General features: G+C 41.4%; 1 pseudogene; it reads right to left on the reverse strand.

Annotated features, from left to right (window-relative positions):
* Window positions 1-12,357: 12,357 nt before the first annotated feature.
* LOC132343578 (thymosin beta-4-like) lies at window positions 12,358-13,445 on the reverse strand (annotated as a pseudogene).
* Window positions 13,446-19,103: the final 5,658 nt, after the last annotated feature.

The following is a 19,103-nucleotide window of genomic DNA, read 5'->3' on the forward strand; positions in this document are numbered from 1 at the left end:
CCTTCTTGAACCTCCCTCCCACCTCCTACCCCATCCCAACCCTCTAGGTTGTCATAGAGCCCTGGTTTGAGTTCCCTCAGTCATACAGCAAATTCCCGTTGGCTATTTATTTTACATATAGTAGCGTATATACTTACATGCTACTCTCTCCATTCGTCCCACCCTCTCTGCCCCACCCCCGCTCCTGTGTCCATAAGTTTGTTCTTTATGTCTGTGTCTCCTTTGCTATGCTGCAAATAGGATCATCAGTATCATTTTTCTAGATCTTATACATATGTGTTAAAATACGATATTTATTTTTCTCTTCTGACTTACTTCACTCTGTATAATGAGCTCTAGTTTCATCCACCTCATTAGCACTGACCAAATTTGTTCCTTTTCCTTTTTATGCATGAGTAATACTCCACACACATACACACACACACACACACACACACATGAAGTGAAGAGAAGTCTCTCAGTTGTGTCCAACTCTTTGTGACCCCATGGACTGTAGCCTGCCAGGCTCCTTTGTGCATGGGACTTTCCAGGCAAGAATACTGGAGTGGGTTGCCATTTCCTTCTCCAGGGGATCTTCGTGGCCCAAGGATTGAACCCAGGTCTCCTGCACTGTAGGGAGACTCTTTACTGTCTGAACTACCAGGGAAGCCCATATATATATAACAGCTTCTTTATCCATTCATCTGCTGATAGACATCTATGTTGCTTCCATGTTCTAGCTATTGTAAATAGTGCTGCAATGAACATTGTGATACATGTGTCTTGTTCAATTATGGTTTTCTCAGTGCCATTTAGTCTTTTAGTGTGAAAGTCAAGGGGAAATTCCCTGTCAGGACTATTCCCATGTGAATGGTACTTAGGCCAGTATTTGGTGCAGCCCCTGTTTTTACTTGAGAAGTGATTATTCACAGTAAAATAGTGATAGCTGCTATTCACTGAGTGTTCAACACAGGCCAGATATGATGTTAAGAACTTTATCTACATTTATCGATATTAATATAATCAGCATACAAACCTATGAGTTAGATATTCTTATTATGTCCTTTTTGATGGCTAAGGTAGCTAAAACTCAGAGATCACATAGGTGGTAGGGCCAGATTTGCCTGATCAAAGTTCAGGTTCCAGTCTACTCTCAGGGGTGACCAAAACGGGGTGAAACCTCCCTTCCCCCTCCAGGCCTCTCCTGTGGGTAGGTAGGGAGGCAGTGCACTGGGGACTCTGCTGCGGCTGCCATTGGGAAGTTTTCAGTCAAGATTTTAGAATAAGCAAGAAATGTATTTTCTTACTGAAGGAAGAGTTTTCATGCCTTCAGAGCTTAAAAACTAGTCAAGAAAAGTGCTCAGTACTGTCTGTAACCTTGGCCTGTGATAGAGTTTTGGCAAGTCCAGTCTCTGGTATCACTAAGAGGGGGTCAAGCCCTCCATTTATCTCTGTGTCAGAGGGAGTTGCATCTTAGCAATGGGAGAAAATGTCTTAAATTCCTTGAAGAAGACAAACAAAGAAACTGAAATAAATAAATAAAGGGAAAAAAATCCCAGAAACAAAAAGAAAACAAACTTTTTTAGGTTGTGTATCCAAAAATTATTCCTGTGGTATTTTGATTCCCCAAATAAAAGACCCTCATACTGTTGAGTTCCATTGAAAAATGTCCCTTGTGAACCACACTGTTGGTGGAAATGGAAGTTGGCATAGCCACTGTGGAAAACAGTATGGAGGCTCCTCAGAAAACTAAAAATAGAACTACCATATGATTCAGCAATTATATGAGCATATATCCAGACAAAACTCTAATCTAAAAGGATACGGCACCTTTATTTTCATAGCAGCACTATTCACATGGAAAGAACCTAAATGTCCATTGACAGATGACTGGTTAAAGAATGGAATATATACACAATGGAATACTACTAAGCCATAAAAAGAATGAAACAATGGCATTTGCAGCAACATGGATGGACCTAGAGATTATCATACTAAGTGTAATGAGTCAGATAGAGAAAGACAAATACCATATGACATCAATTATATGTGGAATCTAAAATATGGCACAGATGAATCTAACTGCAAAACAGAAACAGACTTACAGACACAGAGAACAGACTGGTTGCCAAGGGGTGGGGGCGGGGGGAGGGGGTAGATTAAGATTGGTGGAAACAAACTATTATATAGAGACTGGATAAACAACAAGGCCCTACTGTACAGCACAGGGAACTATATTCAACAGCCTTATGAAAAACCATATGGAAAAGAATATGAAAAAGAATGTATATATATATATATATATAACTGAATCACTTTGCTGTACTGCAGAAATAAACACAAGATTATAAATCAACTATACTTCATTCACTTTTCACTTTCATGCACTGGAGAAGGAAATGGCAACCCACTCCAGTGTTCTTGCCTGGAGAATCCCAGGGACAGGGGAGCCTGGTGGGCTGCCGTCTATGGAGGTCGCACAGAGTCGGACACGACTGAAGCGACTTAGCAGCAGCAGCAGCATACTTCATTAAAAAAAGGAAATAAAATGTGCCAGTCCAGGTTCGATGCACGATACTGGATGCTTGGGGCTGGTGCACTGGGACGACCCAGAGGAAGGTACGGGGAGGGAGGAGGGAGGAGGGTTCAGGATGAGGAACACATGTATACCTGTGGCGGATCCATTTTGATATTTGGCAAAACTAATACAATATTGTAAAGTTTAAAAATAAAATAAAATTAAAAAAAAAAAGAAATGCTAAAAAAATAAATAAAATAAAAAGTAAAAAAAAAAAAGAAATAAAATGTCCCTTGTTATTACACAGATTTGATTGTTTTGCTAGCTAGTGACAACCCTATAGAGTGTATTCTACAGCAAGTTCGATAAATAGAATAAACACTTCCACTGTTTCCTCTGCTGCTGCTGCTAAGTCGCTTCAGTCGTGTCCGACTCTGTGCGACCCCATAGACAGAAGCCCACCAGGCTTCTCCGTCCCTGGGATTCTCCAGGCAAGAACACTGGAGTGGGTTGCCATTTCCTTGTCCAATGCAGGAAAGTGAAAAGTGAAAGTGAAGTCGCTCAGTTGTGTCCGACTCTTCGAGACCCCATGGACTGCAGCCTCCTCCGTCCATGCGATTTTCCAGGCAAGAGTACTGGAGTCGGTTGCCATTGCCTTCTCTGACTGTTTCCTCTAGTCTCCCCTTTATGAAAGGGAGTAATAACATCCCTTACAGTCTGGAGCTAATGTAAGTGTTCAGCATGTTGGCCGCCCATAATAAAGTCTTGGTAAATGTTAGCTGACATTAATAATAAATTCATACTAGATGACTGCCATAATTAGCATATCAAACCCTGGCCTAAGCATCACACCCTACTTCTTGAGCTAAAATACCTTCTTTGTAGGTAAATTGTGCTTGGGAGATGTTTAATAGTTTTGTTCTTTTAAATAGGTAAATATTTCTCCCATAATTTGATTTACTCTGTAAGATGAACCCAGTTAATTATTTGTCCCTCTGATGGAAGCATCAATTTTATATATCTAAATTTGTATGGATTCAACATTAGTGGAGAAAATCTGAATTGACCAAAGTGGCTGTAGGTTGCAGACTGCAAACATACTCAGGCGTCTAGAGAAAGTAGAGCTTCTTTAAGCTGTCCATAAATGCAGTGTTCCTTTAAATTAACTTTAAGTCTTTCTAGGTTTAAAATAGTGTGGCCTGATTAATTTGTTAGGTAACATATTCAAAAAAATTTTTGATGCATTTCAAGCTTATTTTATTATTATTATTATTATTAGCAACATTTTTGGCTGCCCTGTGGCATGTGGGATACTAGTTCACTGACCAGAGGTCGAATCCTAGCACCCTGCCTTGGAAGTGTGGAGTCCTAACCACTGGACCACCAAGGGAGTCCCAACATATTCAAACCTTTAAGGAAAAAAAATGTTAGTCTTTTAATCCCCACCTTTCTCCCCTCCGATCTCCTCTCCAAGGTGGCATCTGGTATCCTGGGGTGAAGGGAGTCAAGTTGGATCCCTGCCCTCATCTGATACCCACTCTCCTACTCCCATCACCTGCCAGAAGCCTCCTCTCCCCAGGATTCCCTGGGCCAGAAGGGGGGCTTTTCCTTCCTTTTCTGAGCAGATCTCCTACCCAGGCCTGGCTTCTAACGTATCAGATAGATTCTAAAGAAATGTACTCAGTCATAAAAAAGAACAAAATAATGCCATCTGCAGCAACAAGGATGGACTTAGAGATTGTCATTGTGAGTAAAGTAAGTCAGAAAGACAGATATCACATGATATCACTTATAATTGAAATCTAAAAAAGCTATTTGTAAATAGGTAAAAATGAACCTATTTACCAAACAAATAGACGCACAGATGTAGAAATCAAACTTATGGTTATCAAGGGGCAAAGCCGGTGTGAGATGAGTTGGGAGATAAGGATTGACATATACACATTACTATGTATAAAATAGATAACTACTAAGCACCTACTATATAGCACAGGGAACCTTACCCAGTACTCTGTGATGACCTATATGGAAACAGAATCTAAATAAGAGTGGATATATGTATATGTATAACTGATTCACTTTGCTGTACACGGGAAACTAACTCAAGAATGTAAATCAACTTTCAGCTTAAAAAAAATGTACAGTGTGAGGGTTGTGAGTTAAATTTTATTTGGGGCAAAATGAGGACCTCTGCCCGGGAGACAGTACCTCAGTTGGCTCTAAGAATCTGATCCAAAGAGGCAGTGGGGGAAGGATATGTGATTTTGGTGAAGGGGGAATACATGCAATCAAGTACATATTTTTCCAGATGGTTTTTACCAATCTTGTGACGCTTTTGCTAGTCACAAGGAACAGTCATTATCATGAATGATTTTAGTGTTTTTCTAGATATGGGGAGATACAAGAATTGGGCTCATGAAATCGGTTCCTGAAAATATCTAACTAATATCTAACTATCTGGAGACCTGTTTTGCCAGGTCCTTTCCTGCCCACTCCACTCCCCTTGAGCACAGAGTGCCTCACTTCTGGTCTCCACCCTGAGTTCTTCTTAGAGAGTGTTGAAGATCAACAGCTACAGCAGCACATGTTTTAATCCTGTAGAGGTAGATGGCAAGTGATAACTTGTAGCTGACACAACTATACTCCAATAAAATGTAGTTGAAAAAAAGACATGTAGCAAATCCTTTCTTGTCTTTTTTTGTAATGCCTGACTTCTAAGCCTATGGTTTTGTTAAAGAGTTTGTGGCCTGGCCACCTTCTGCCATGGAGCAGTGAGCCCCAAGCCCAGGAAATGGAGGGTTGCAAATGGAAAAGGAGAAGATGGGGTTAAAACACCCTGATGGAATATTCACATGATGTCATCCCTGCAACTGTGTCTTGGAAATGAGCGAGGAGCTGGCCATCCAAATGGCCACATTAACTTGGGTAATTGCCATCTGTAAGTAACATGTGAAAATGGAAGGATGTGCCAGATGGTTCATAACTGCTGTGGCGATAGAATTAACAATGATTAGAAAGCTGACGGGTGGTACACCAAACACCAGGAGTTGCAGTGAGCAAACTCAGTCATCATTGGAAAAGGAAGAACACCAAGGGGGCTTGTCAAAGTCTGCATGCACTGAAGTTCCTGTATGGATCCAAGATTTCGCCTGTGCTTATTCCTGCTTCATGAAGACTATCTGCTTCCTCGTACTAGCATCATTTAACATCCCAAGGACAGGGTGTCAGTCAAATTCAGGGAAAAATGAGTAGCTAGAATTAATAAGGGGAATGTTGATTTTTATTTATTAGTTTCCATTCTCCTGGTTATTCAAATAGACCCATGTACTCTAACTCCCCTACTCACCTTGGTCTGTTCAGCTCTGGTAGCTTTATCCCTCCCTCTCTCCCCCTTCCTCCCTGCTTCCCTCCCTCCCTCCATTTTCCTGACTAAAGCCATTCAGGCACCAGGGAAACAGCCCCTCAGAAACTTTGAGTCTCCGTCCCCAGCATAACAGTAGACCATGTTGGAAGGTGATGCTGGTCTGAGGCCTATGTCATCGCATATTTTGCAGATGAACACTGTTTTGGGACACAAGGAGGGTCTGAGTTGCAGACGCACTTGGTAAAGGAAAAGAAAAGCTAATTAAGTTGTCAAATTTTCCCTTGAAGACAGACTAATTAAATTGTCAAATTCTCTCTCTCAGAACACGTGAATACTACAGTCTTACAAAACAGTGTCATTTTCCAATAGTGTCGACACCCGTTTTCTTTCTTTTTTTCACGTTCCAATTAGAAGGACTCACCGATTAGTCCAGTATTCACAAGCATTGCATGTGATGGCTGACGAACATTTTGCAATATTGCATGCATGTCTAGATATAACACTGCAAAACACGATACTCTACTTTGGCATTTATATAGATAGTGAATACCAGAATCACAAATAATTTTATATATAAATGAATCATTAAAATTTTTAAATTAAATTTGAAAAAATTAAAAAAGCTTTAAGTACATTTGATTTTAAAATTTGGTATTTGTTACTTATGTTTCCCTAGCTTCAATAGATAATTTTACTTATTTTTGAAGAAAAAGAACTTCTTGGGAAATTTAGGAACAATATGTTAAATTTTTCACTGATATGTTTGAAGAAAATAGATTTAAATTTTGTGTACATTGAATACAATTCCATTTTTAAAAATTATTCCTTCTATCATTACTGATGATGGAAAACAAATGATGTGTAAGCCTTTAACATATGATTTTAATAAAATAAAGAGAATTGGAAAAGTAGAAAGAGGCAGGATTGGGGTGAAGGATGGGGGCTTCCTATGTTCAACCAGTCAGAGCTATTCATACAGTTATTTTATAAATTGAAATATACTGGGACTTCCCTGGCAGTCCAGTGGTTGGGACTTTGCCTTCCATTGCAGGGGGTGCGAGTCCAATCCCGGGTTGGACAGCAAGATCCCACATGCCTCATGGCCAAAAAACCAAAACATAAAAGAGAAGCAATATTGCAACAAATTCAATAGAGATTTAAAAAATGGTTCACATAAAAAATAACAGTAAAATAAATAAATAAAATTGAAATATACTTGATATACAATATTATGTTAATTTCAGGTGTACTACATAGTGATCTGACATTTGCACACATTATGAAGTGATCACCATAAGTCTAGTAATCATCTGTCTCCATGCAAAGTTATTACCATATTATGAACCATATTCCTTACACTGTATGTTACATCCCTGCAGCTTATTTATTTTATGACTGGAGGTTTGTAACTGTTAATCCCCTTCACCTTTTTCACATCCCTCTCTCTACTTGTTTGTCCTTTGTACCTGTATGTTTTTATTTTGTTTCATTTTGATTGTTTTATTTTTTAGATTCCACACAGAAGTGAGATCCTTCGTTGTTTGTCTGATTTCCTTCACTTAGCACAATACCCTTTAGAGTCACCCATGTTGTAGCAAATGGCAAGATTTCATTTTTTATGGCTAATATCCCATTGTAGACGTATACCACAAATTATTTACCAGTCAGACACTTAGGTTCTTTCTATATCTTGGCTTTGGCTCAGTGGTAAAGAATCGAGCTGCCTGTGCAGGAGATGCAGGAGACTCCAGTTTGATCCCTGAGTGTGGAAGATCCCCTGGAGGAGGAAATGGCAACCCATTCCAGTATTCTTGCCTGGGTAATCCCATGGACAGAGGAGCCTAGAGGGTTACAGCCCATAAGGTTTCAGAGTCAGACACAACTGAGCACACATGCATATCTTGGCTACTATTGTAAAGAAGACTGCAATAAATATTGATATGCATATATATATATTTAATTAGTGTCTTTGTTTTCTTCATGTAAATACCCAAAAGTGAAATTGCTGGATCATATGGTAGCTCTAGTTTTAATCTTTTGAGGAGTCTCCATACTATTTTCCATAGTAGCTGAATCGATTTACATTCCCATTAATAGTACGTGGTTCCATTTTCTCCATGTCCTCAACAACACTTTTTATTTCGTGCCTTTTTGATAATAGCCATTCTTTTTTTTTAAATCTGCATTTAATTAATGATTAGTGATGTTGAACCAACTTTTCATATGTCTGTTGACTATCTGACTGTCTTTGGAAAAATGTCTATTCAAGTCCTCTGCCCATTTTAAAAATTGGGTTGATTTTTTAAAATTGGGGTTGTTTGCTTGATATTGAGTTGTATGAATTTTTGTATATTTTGGGTATTAGCCCGTTTTTGAATATATCATTTACAAATATCTTTTCCCTTTCAGTGAGCCGCCTTTTCATTTTGGTGTGCAAAAGCTTTTTAGATTGATGTAGTCTTTTTTATTTTTGCTTTTATTTCCCTTGCCCAAAGAGAAAGATCCAGAAAAATATTGCTAAGGCATATGTCAAAGAATGTAATGCTATGTTTCTTCTACTAGGAATTTTATGGTTTCAGGTCATACATTTAAGTCTGATCCATTTTGAGTTTATTTTTGCATATGGTGAAAATAGTTTGATTTGATTATTTTGCATACAGCTCTTTAGCTTTCCCACATCATTTACTGAAGAGGCTGTATTTTCCCTCTTGTCATAGAATTGCTGACCATGTAAGTGTGAGTTTATTTCTGGACTCTATCTTGTTCCATTGATCAATGTGTCTCTTTGTGCCAAAACCATAGTGTTTTGATTACTGTAACTTTGTATGATACTTTGAAGTCAGGGAGTGTGATATTTCCAGCTTTGTTCTTTCTCAAGATGGAGATGAGTTAGGGATGCAAGGATGGTTTAACATCTGCAAGTCAATCAATGTGATAGCACATTAACAAATTGAAGAATAAAAATTACATAATCTTCTCAACAGATGCAGAAAAGTCTGATGAAATTCAAATCCATTCATGATAAAAACTCTCAACAATGTTGGTATCAGATCAGATCAGTCACTCAGTCGTGTCCGACTCTTTGCGACCCCGTGAATCGCAGCACGCCAGGCCTCCCTGTCCATCACCAACTCCCGGAGTTCACTCAGACTCACGTCCATCGAGTCAGTGATGCCATCCAGCCATCTCATCCTCTGTCGTCCCCTTCTCCTCCTGCCCTGAATCCCTCCCAGCATCAGAGTCTTTTCCAATGAGTCAACTCTTTGCACAAGGTGGCCAAAGTACTGCAGTTTCAGCTTTAGCATCATTCCTTCCAAAGAAATCCCAGGGCTGATCTCCTTCAGAATGGACTGGTTGGATCTCCTTGCAGTCCAAGGGACTCTCAAGAGTCTTCTCCAACACCACAGTTCAAAAGCATCAATTCTTCGGCGCTCAGCCTTCTTCACAGTCCAACTTTCACATCCATACATGACCACAGGAAAAATCAATGTTGGTATAGAGGGAGCATATCTTGACATTATTAAAGTCATATGTGACATACCCACAGCTAACATCATACTCTGGTAAAAAGCTGAAAGCATTTCCTCTAAGAATTTTCACTGTATTCATCCATCCTTTCCCCAAGTTTGGTGAGCATCTTTTAATCATTACCTTGAACTCTTTAGATTGTTTATCTCTACTTTAATTCTTCTTCTAATAGTGTATTTTATTTTACCTTAATTTTTATTTATTTATTTAGCTGCACTAGGTCTTGGTTGTGGCATATGGGATCTTCCATCTTCATTGTGGCATACTGGATCTTTAGTTGTGGCAAGTGGGATCTAGCTCCCTGACCAGAAATCAAAGGATGACCCTTTGCATTAAGAACACAGAGTCTTAGCCACTGGACGACCAGGGAAGTTCTGTTTAGTTCTTTTTTCTGAAGTTATGTCCCGTTTCTTTGTTTGGAACATATTCCTCCTGTCTCTACATTTTGTCCAACTCTGTGTTTATCTTTATGTGTTAAGTGGGTTAGTTATGTTTCCCAACCTTGGAGAAGTGGCCTTATATAGATGTCTGATGAAGCCCAGCAGTATGCTTCTCTCTGGCCACCAGAGTATATGCTCTAGGGGTGTGTTGGCTATGAGGGTCCTTCTCTTGTGGCAGGCTGACTTCAGTGGATGTGTTGGTAGGCAGGGTTGGCTCCTGGCCTGGTTGTCTGTGAGATCATGCCTTGTGTAATGGCCATGGGCCACTGGAGGGCAAGGTAGGCTTTCTCTATGGTTGGCTGTGTAGCTCAGGATGTCCTGGGGCTGGCGCTGGTCCACTGGAGGATAGAGCTGGGTCTGCAACACTAATCGGCTAGAGAAAAGCTTCCAAGATGGTGTTTGCCAGCGCTGGTGTTTCATGGTAGAGTGAACACCCCTAGATGGCTGTTGCCAACATCAGTGTCCCTTGGGGGAAATCTCAGTTGCCTCCTTTCTCTCTGGGAAGCTCTTCAAGATCAATTAGTGTCAGACCCAGGCTACTTTCAAACTGCCACCTCTGCACTGGGACTTAGAATGGGTGAGATTTTGCACGCACCCTTTGTGAGCAGAGATTCTGTGTTTCCTGTAGTCCTCCAGTTCTCTTGAACATAAGCCCTGCTGGTTTTGAAAGCTAGATGTTCTTGGGGCTCCTCTTTCTAGCGTAGGGCTGGGGAACCCATGTGGGCTCAGAATTCTCACTCCTTCAGGAGGACCTCTGAGATTATAATTTTCCTCCTTATGTGGGTTGCTGACGCAAGGGTGTGAATCCAGATATGCTATGTCTCTATTCCTCCCACACATCTCATTGTGTCTTTAATTGTGGAAAATCTTTTCTGCTAGTCATCAGGTTGTTCTCATAGATAGTTGGTTTGTAAGTAGTATAATTTTGGCATACATTGATTGGTTGTGGTCTGAGTTAGTTGTAGGATCTTTTCAGTGGTTTGAATGTCCGGAGCAGAACTGCCCAACAGAAACAGAATGTGAGGCACATATATAATTGAAAATTTTATAGAAGTTACATTAAAAAAAAAAAGAGAAACATTCAATTCTAATAAAATATTTTAACTTATCAAGTAATGACTAAACTTATTATTAATGAGTTAATTAATTTTTCATCTTTAGTCTTAGAAATCTGGGGTGTATTTCACACTGAGAGCATCTCTTCATATGGACTGACCACACTGTGAGTGCTCAGTGGACACATGGCCATGGTGATCATGGTGGACAGTGCAGGTCTGGAGCTTTATTTGGAATTCTGTCTGAGAAGCCTAAGAGATTTATGACCCTCTGCAACCAGGATCACATAAACATCGTTCTCCCTGGCTTTCCTCCTGGGCTGCATGGTCAGGTAGCTCTCTTTCATGGCTGTCACAAAGTCAAATCCACAAGATGTGAGTGACCACCCTGAATTTATTTCTCAGAGGATTTTCAGCTCCTACAAGGTAAAAGACCAGAAGAACTGGAGCCCCAACCACAGAGGAGATAAAAAAGTATCCAAAGACCCCTCAGCCCACAGATTTTTGCCAACAGACAATTTTCCATATCCCAGTAATGGCTCCATGGAAGCTAAAAATTGGAAACACTTTATTTTCACAGTTGGGCTTCCTTGATGGCTCAGATGGTAAAGAATCTGCCTGCAATGCAGGAGACTTGGGTTCAGTCCCTGGGTTGGGAAGATCCCCTGGAGAAGGGAATGGCTACTCACTCCAGTGTTCTTGCCTGGAGAATCCCATGGACAGAGGAGCCTGGTGGGCTACAGTCCATAGGGTCGCAAAGAGCTGGACTGAGAGACTAACACTTTCAGTTTCATTTTATTTTCACAATGACGTTGATTCTCTCAAAAAGATAACACCTGAATGAGTGTTTTTACCATCCTCTTGACATGGAAAAAACAGTGCTTTTGAAATGACATTCCAGTACGAATCCTCTGGTTCTGAAGAAAGTGAACTTTTTATGCTCAAAGAAGGTACCAGGAATTTGAATTTTAAACTTGACTGCTGAGGAATAAAGATCAGAATTTCAGCTTGGAATGTGCTAAATCCACCAATGTCTCTCAGCATTTGCTGTGGCCACTTTCTTTTTACACATTTAAATCTTCTTCCCTAATTTTACCTGTGTTCTTCTGAATGATCATATCTTGGAGCCTGATTTAGAAATAAATGTAATGGTTAACAACTGGCCGTTGAGTCAGTAGAATTTTTTTTTTTCTTCTTGTAGTGGGATGATCATGGCAGGATATTTCCTCATGGCCAGGAAATAGATAAACATGTTTCCTCATGTGTAAGGAGAGAAATAATCATAGTTTTTATTTCCTATATTTTCATGAGGATTCAAAAAATAATACACATGATGCATTTAGCACAGTGACTGCCCATGTCAAATTGAATAAATGTTGACTGCTATTAACATCTCTTGAGCATTTGTGTCTAACTGGTTGACCACCTGTAGGTTGATGTAAATCTACTTCTTGGTATATGGAACTGGTTGATTCCTAAGTAAAAATCTTGACATCCTGACAATCTGTCTCATTTGTATGAAGGTGAATCAGCCCAAGGTTCACCAGGGTGTTGCCACCTATTTATTTTTTTCTCCCTATTTTCTTTGTCCTCCTTTTCATCTCTTCGCTATTATCTTCTCAGTTTCTCTCCCCCCAACTTTTTAAAAACATTTTAAAACTTTTTATTTGTGTTAAAAATATGTGCATTGCAGTATTTAAAACATTGTAACAAAAAGGAAATGACCCTCTAAACTGGACTTCACAGCCCACAGGACATCTTGGACCAGCTTGCTTTTTACTCTAGAGTTCACAGTCGTTCTACCCAACTCTCTCCTTCACCAACAATTTTTTTCCCTTCCAGTCAGACAGGCAGATGAAAAAGGCAGGCCATGGCCTGCTCATTGCTAGTAGTTCTCCTTTCTTTATGTGTAAAAAGATGGCACAGTCATGTAAACTTGATCCAACCTCTTTGTCTCTTGCAAAGCTAAACAGCTAAAAGAAGTAAAATAAGAAGGCATTGCTGTGGAATGTACATACTGGCAGCACATGTTTCATTATGACTTGCCTGCTTGCTTCTCCCGTTCAATAGTTTCTTTTGAAGGCAGTGGATTTTTCTCTTGTGTTTCTGTTTTCTTCAATTTCGATTTATCGGACTACTCAATCTCAGCCATATCGGGTTTGTCAGACATGGTTGCAGAGGGAGCCGAGCGAGCTGCGAAGGAGAGAAATATGGTCTGCAATGCCGATGAGTGCTCTCTTTCTCCCTTTTTCTTGGTTATTTTCAGCTATGACTTAGGGATACTGGTACCCTCAGTGGGCACTGCCTCACCTGCCAGGGCAAGTGCTGCAGATGACTCTTAAACTCTGCCTTTGCATGTTGGTTTCTTCCTTTTTTTGGCTTGTTTCTTTTCTTGTAGATGATGGCCATGCAGTAATCCTGAGATGAGAGCTGAAACCTTCAGTTGGCTCAGTGTGGGTTTTCCAGAAATAGTCTCTGATGATGTGCTAGATGATGATAATTGAAGGCAGGAATGCTCTATTTATACATTTCTTGCAGGGCTCACCTACCCCATCATCCTGGCCCAGCCCCAGCCTCTTTGTGAAGCTGTATAATACTCCTCCACAGGGACACCTGTGGCAGATGTGACGCTGTGACAGGACAATGGAGTGGCTGCTCTGGGAAGAAACACAGGGGGAAGGGCCACCCAGGAGTGTTGTCTCAGTGAGACCACGGGTAATTAGGAGGCTGGCAGGGGGCACAGGTAGCAGAACTGGGGATATTGAGGTCCAGTGGGGATCGAAAGATCAAAGCCAAGGATGCGGGTGAGACTCAAAGGCCAAATGTCAGGCTGCAACCAGGTGTGCGAGAGCCCTAGGAATCAGAGGTCAAGGGGAGCCAGTGGTCAAAAGTCAGGGGTGTAACTAGAGATCAACACTTCATCAGCTGTTTCTTTAGACAGGTGGCCTCCATCATGTTTCCTGCTGGGCAAGATGCTGATCATGCATGTGACAGATCAGGGTATGGAGGTGGGTGGAGGTATTGGATTGAGTGGTATGGGATCGAATGAAGGCAGATTTGAACATTTTGGTGAAAGAATTGGTGTTAGATGTTGTTACGGGCTAAATGTTTGTGTCTCCCCCAAAATTTGTATGTTGAAGTCCTAAGCCCTCATTGTGATTACATTTGAAGATAAGGTCTTTATGGAGGTAATAAGTGTCCTTATAAGAAGAGAAAGACCTCTCCTTCTCTTTCTCCTCTTTGTCAACATATAGCCAGAGGCAGCCATCTACAAGTTAAGGACAGGGTTTTCACCGGATCCCATCATGCTGGTGTTCTGATCTCAGACTTCAGGGTTCCAGAGCCACGAGAAATACATTTTTTGCTGTTTATAAGTCATCCAGTCTATGATATTTTGTTATGAAAGCCATAGCCCTAGGTTAAAATAGATGTAAGGTTTGGTTTTGGAGGTGTGTAGAGAAAGGAAAGAGTGTGCCCTTGGAGACACAGGCAGTGAGGGCCAGCTGTCACAAGGTTCCAGTCAAGACTGGCATCTCCAGGAAGGGGATGTAAAAAGCAAGATGGGGTCCCAGTGCCAAAGATATTTGGGAGACCACCAAAGGCAAAACAAATACTTTCCCCAAAGCAACTGAGTTTCCTTGGAACACAAGATCCAAATAGCAAGAAAACTTGGGCCAATCACTGAGGCTGGTCACATCTCTTTAAATTCGAACTGGAGAGCCTGAGTGGGAAGGGAAAGAAGGGGAGCATAAAGTATATCCAGATACAGAGAAAGTAGAGTACAGAGGTTGAGAGTGAGCAAGGACTGACAGCTAAAATTTTTGTCTATTGAAGAGTGAAGCATATAGAAAGGATGTAAGAGAGAGAAGCCCAGATCTGTGAATGGCTGGACCCTTCCCTTCATCCAGGTTTTGTTCAAATATCAGTTGATCATTGTTTGATAAATATAATATCTGACTATGTATATGTATATCTATATATAATACATATATATGTATATATACACACATACTGTACAGATGTATATATGTGTAGATACACATGTAATATATATACAGATTTACTGATTGATATGTGCATATATATTTCCCCATCTGGAGGCCCGTGGTCTGTGCTCAGGCAACAGTGTAGTCAGTGGATTAATCCCTGTATGGCGGCAGAACCTGGCTAATAGTATCCATTGGGAGCTACGAGGCTGGAATCTTACTCCTTAAAGGACAGAGGACAGACTTTGTATTCTCAGAACCCGCATGTTCCCTGGCTGCTCTCCTGAAAGTCTGGGCTGGAGTTGGTGTTAGGAGGGCATGAATCTCCATGCAGAGGGCATCTGTGTGCACAGGTATGGGACCCAGTGTTCACAGGCCACCCCAAGTCCATCTTTTCTCCCAGAGATTGAGTGGGATTCCTTGGTTTGGAATGTCTCTGCCTGGTCATAGGGTCCCACCTTCTCTGGGATTCTCCTTTCTGTGTGTGTAGGCCACCCTTCCACTCTTGTTCCTTGTCCTATCTCTGATAATGCTGAAGCTGAATAGGACCCTGTGGGGCTCCTGTGTATGGAAGCTTTTCAAGCAGTCGCTAATCAGGGAAGGGAGGGGATGCAGAGAATAGGGAGGAGAAGTCATGATAAAATAGTACCGGCTTGGGGCAGGGTCCTAGCTCCATCTCAAGTGGTACGTATAACTGTATCTTTGAGTTTTTTTAATAGAACTAAAACCCCTGACAAAAGGAAGATGTTAGCATTCTTCATTTCAGAGAAGGTCACAGTTTGATCAATTTGAGAACCACAGAAGGTCATTAGGAGACCACTTGAGGCCAGATTTAAGAGGTGCAGGCCTTGCAAACACCCTGATCCTTATTAGCAACCCTGCCCTTGAACCATCCTATAAAACCATAGGATTCATGAACTATAGGTTCATCCTGTAAAACTCCTCACCAAATCTTCCTGGGTTGGGACACAGTTTTTAGGGCAGGAGACTGCCGTGTTCCTCTTTTCCCGGCAAAGTAATAAAACTATTCTTTTCTACTTCACCCAAAACTCTGAGTTTTGCCTGGGCACCAGTGCAGAGAAGCTGAGTTTTTGGCCTCAATACTTCAGAGCTGGTTTATTGTGAGCCTACCATGCACTGGCCACTGTTCTGAGCATGCTATGTGTATTGGAGTATTTCATCCTTATTGCCACTCAAGAAGCAGCATCTTTCCACTCAGTAGAACCCGGGGGCAGGGAGGTGCAGTGCCCTGCTGGAGGTTGTGCAGGTAGCCTATCTCGTGCTCTTGGGTCAGGCAGGATGAAGAAGCAGCATGGACCACCAGCCCTGTTACTCAGCCCTTCCTGCCACTTCTCATCTCTTCTTTGCTCTCTGCCTCAGTTTATAGGGACCAGGGATCTGCCTTTAGACCAAGTAGCTGCAAGGGTGATGATGAAGGGAGCAAAGAAGAGATCATCAAGTAGGATGATCTCTTGATGATCAAGTAGGATGATCCCTTGGCTCTGAAGGGAAGGAGAGAGGTGAGGCCACACTAATTTCTTAATTTCTCTTGGAGTCATAAATAGGAATCACAAGGAGGCATCGCCTTATGGCTCAAGTTGGAAAAACCTTAGTTGACCTGTGTATGTGTGCGTGTGTGCACATGCATTAATGATTTCCAGTAACAAACATAGGGCTGGGAGAGCCAGACTCTGCTAAAGACTGTGGAGGAGCTCATAGGCACTAGCATCAGCAAGGAACTTCTGTCCATTTTGGGAAATAGGATTTGAGTTTTAATCCAGCTTGACCATGTACCTGTTGTGGGAATGTGGACAGTGACTTCAGCACTCTAAAATTTCATTTTCTTATCTGGAAAATGACAATGGATACAACCTAGAGATGCTTGGAAGACCAGCTGATCTGTGGATGTAGAGCTTGGACCCCTATCCTAGTGGGTGGCAGGTGTCCACAGTAGGCATCTGTCGTACCTGCCAGCCCAACATCCATTCCCTTGTTTATCAGTTCAGTTCAGTCACTCAGTTGTGTCCGATTCTTTGCGACCCCATGAACTGCAGCACGCCAGGTCTCCCTGTCCATCACCAACTCCCGGAATTTACCCAAACTCATGTCCATTGAGTTGGTGATGCCATCCAACGATCTCATCCTCTGTCATCCCCTTGTCCTCCTGCAATTGTGGGGTAGTTTGAGCATTCTTTGGCATTGCCTTTCTTTGGGATTGGAATGAAAACTGACCTTTTCCATTCCTGTGGCCACTGATGACTTTTCCAAATTTGCTGGCATATTGAGTGCAGCACTTTCACAGCATTATCTTTTAGGATTTGAAATAGCTCAACTGGAATTCCATTACCTCCACTAGCTTTGTTCGTAGTGATGCTTCCTAAGGCCCACATGACTTCACATTCCAGGATGTCTGGCTCTAGGTGAGTGTTCACACCATCGTGATTATCTGGGTCATGAAGATGTTTTTTGTATTTGTTCTTCTGTGTATTCTTGCCACCTCTTCTTAATATCTTCTGCTTCTGTTAGGTCCATACCATTTCTGTCCTTTATTGAGCCCATCTTTGCATGAAATGTTCCCTTGGTAGCTCTAATTTTCTTGAAGAGATCTCTAGTCTTTCCCATTCTATTGTTTTCCTCTATTTCTTTGCACTGATCGCTGAGGAAGGCTTTCTTATCTCTCCTTGCTATTCTTTGGAACTCAGCATTCAAATGGGTATATCTTTCTTTCTTGCCTTTGCTTTTTGCTTCTCTTCTTTTCTCAGCTATTTGTAAGGCCTCCCCAGACAGCCATTTTGCTTTTTTGCATTTCTTTTTCTTGGGGATGGTCTTAATCCCTGTCTCCTGCACAGTGTCACGAACCTCCATTCATAGTTCATCAGGCAGTCTGTCTATCAGATCTAGTCCCTTAAATCTATTTCTCACTTCCACTGTATAATCATAAGGGATTTGATTTAGGTCATACCTGAATGGTCTAGTGTTTTTCCCCACCTTCTTCAACTTAAGTCTGAATTTAGCAATAGGGGGTTCATGATCTGAGCCACAGTCAGCTCCTGGTCTTGTTTTTGCTGACTATATAGTTTGTTCATCTTTGGCTGCAAAGAATATAATCAATCTGATTTCGGTGTTGACCATCTAGTGATATCCACGTGTAGAGTCTTCTCTTGTGTTGTTGGAAGAGGGTGTTTGCTATGACCAGTGATTCTCTTGGCAAAACTCTATTAGCCTTTGCCCTGCTTCATTCTGTACTCCAAGGCCAAATTTGCCTGTTACTCCAGGTGTTTCTTGACTTCCTACTTTTGCATTCCAGTCCCTATAATGAAAAGGACATCTTTTTGGGTGTTAGTTCTAAAAGGTCTTGTAGGTCTTCGTAGAACCATTCAACTTCAGCTTCTTCAGTGTTACTGGTCGGGGAATAGACTTGGATTACCATGATACTGTATGGTTTATCTTGGAAATGAACAGAGATCATTCTGTCATTTCAGAGATTGCATCCAAGTACAGCATTTCGGACTCTTTTGTTGACTACTATGGCTACTCCATTTCTTCTAAGGGATTCCTGCCCACAGTAGTAGATATAATGGTCATCTGAGTTAAATTCACCCATTCTAGTCCATTTTAGTTCACTGATTCCTAGAATGTTGACATTCACTCTTGCCATCTCCTGTTTGACCACTTCCAGTTTGCCTTGATTCATGGACCTAACATTCCAGGTTCCTATGCAATATTGCTCTTTACAGCATTGGACCTTGCTTCTGTCACCAATCATATCCACAACTGGGTGTTGTTTTTGCTTTGGCTCCATCCCTTCATTCTTTCTGGAGTTATTTCTCCACTGATCTCCAGTAGCATATTTGGCACCTATCAACCTGGGGAGTTCATCTTTTTGCCTTTTTATACTGTTTATACTGTTTATGGGGTTCTCAAGGCAAGAATACTGAAGTGGTTTGCCATTACCTTCTCCAGTGGACCACATTCTGCCAGACCTCTCCACCATGCCCTGTCCATCTTGGGTGGCCCCACGTGGCATGGCTTAATTTCAATGAGTTAGACAAGGCTGTGGCCCATGTGATCAGATTGGCTAGTTTTCTGTGATTGTGGTTTCAGTCTGTCTGCCCTCTGATGCCCTCTCTTAGCGCCTACCATCTTAACTTGGGTTTCTCTTACCTTGGACGTGGGGTATCTCTTCACAGCTGCTCCAGCAAAGCGCAGCTGCCGCTCCTGACCTTGGACTTG

The sequence above is a fragment of the Bos taurus genome, chromosome 2, assembly GCF_002263795.3.
Source record: "Bos taurus isolate L1 Dominette 01449 registration number 42190680 breed Hereford chromosome 2, ARS-UCD2.0, whole genome shotgun sequence".
Lineage (NCBI taxonomy): Eukaryota > Metazoa > Chordata > Mammalia > Artiodactyla > Bovidae > Bos > Bos taurus.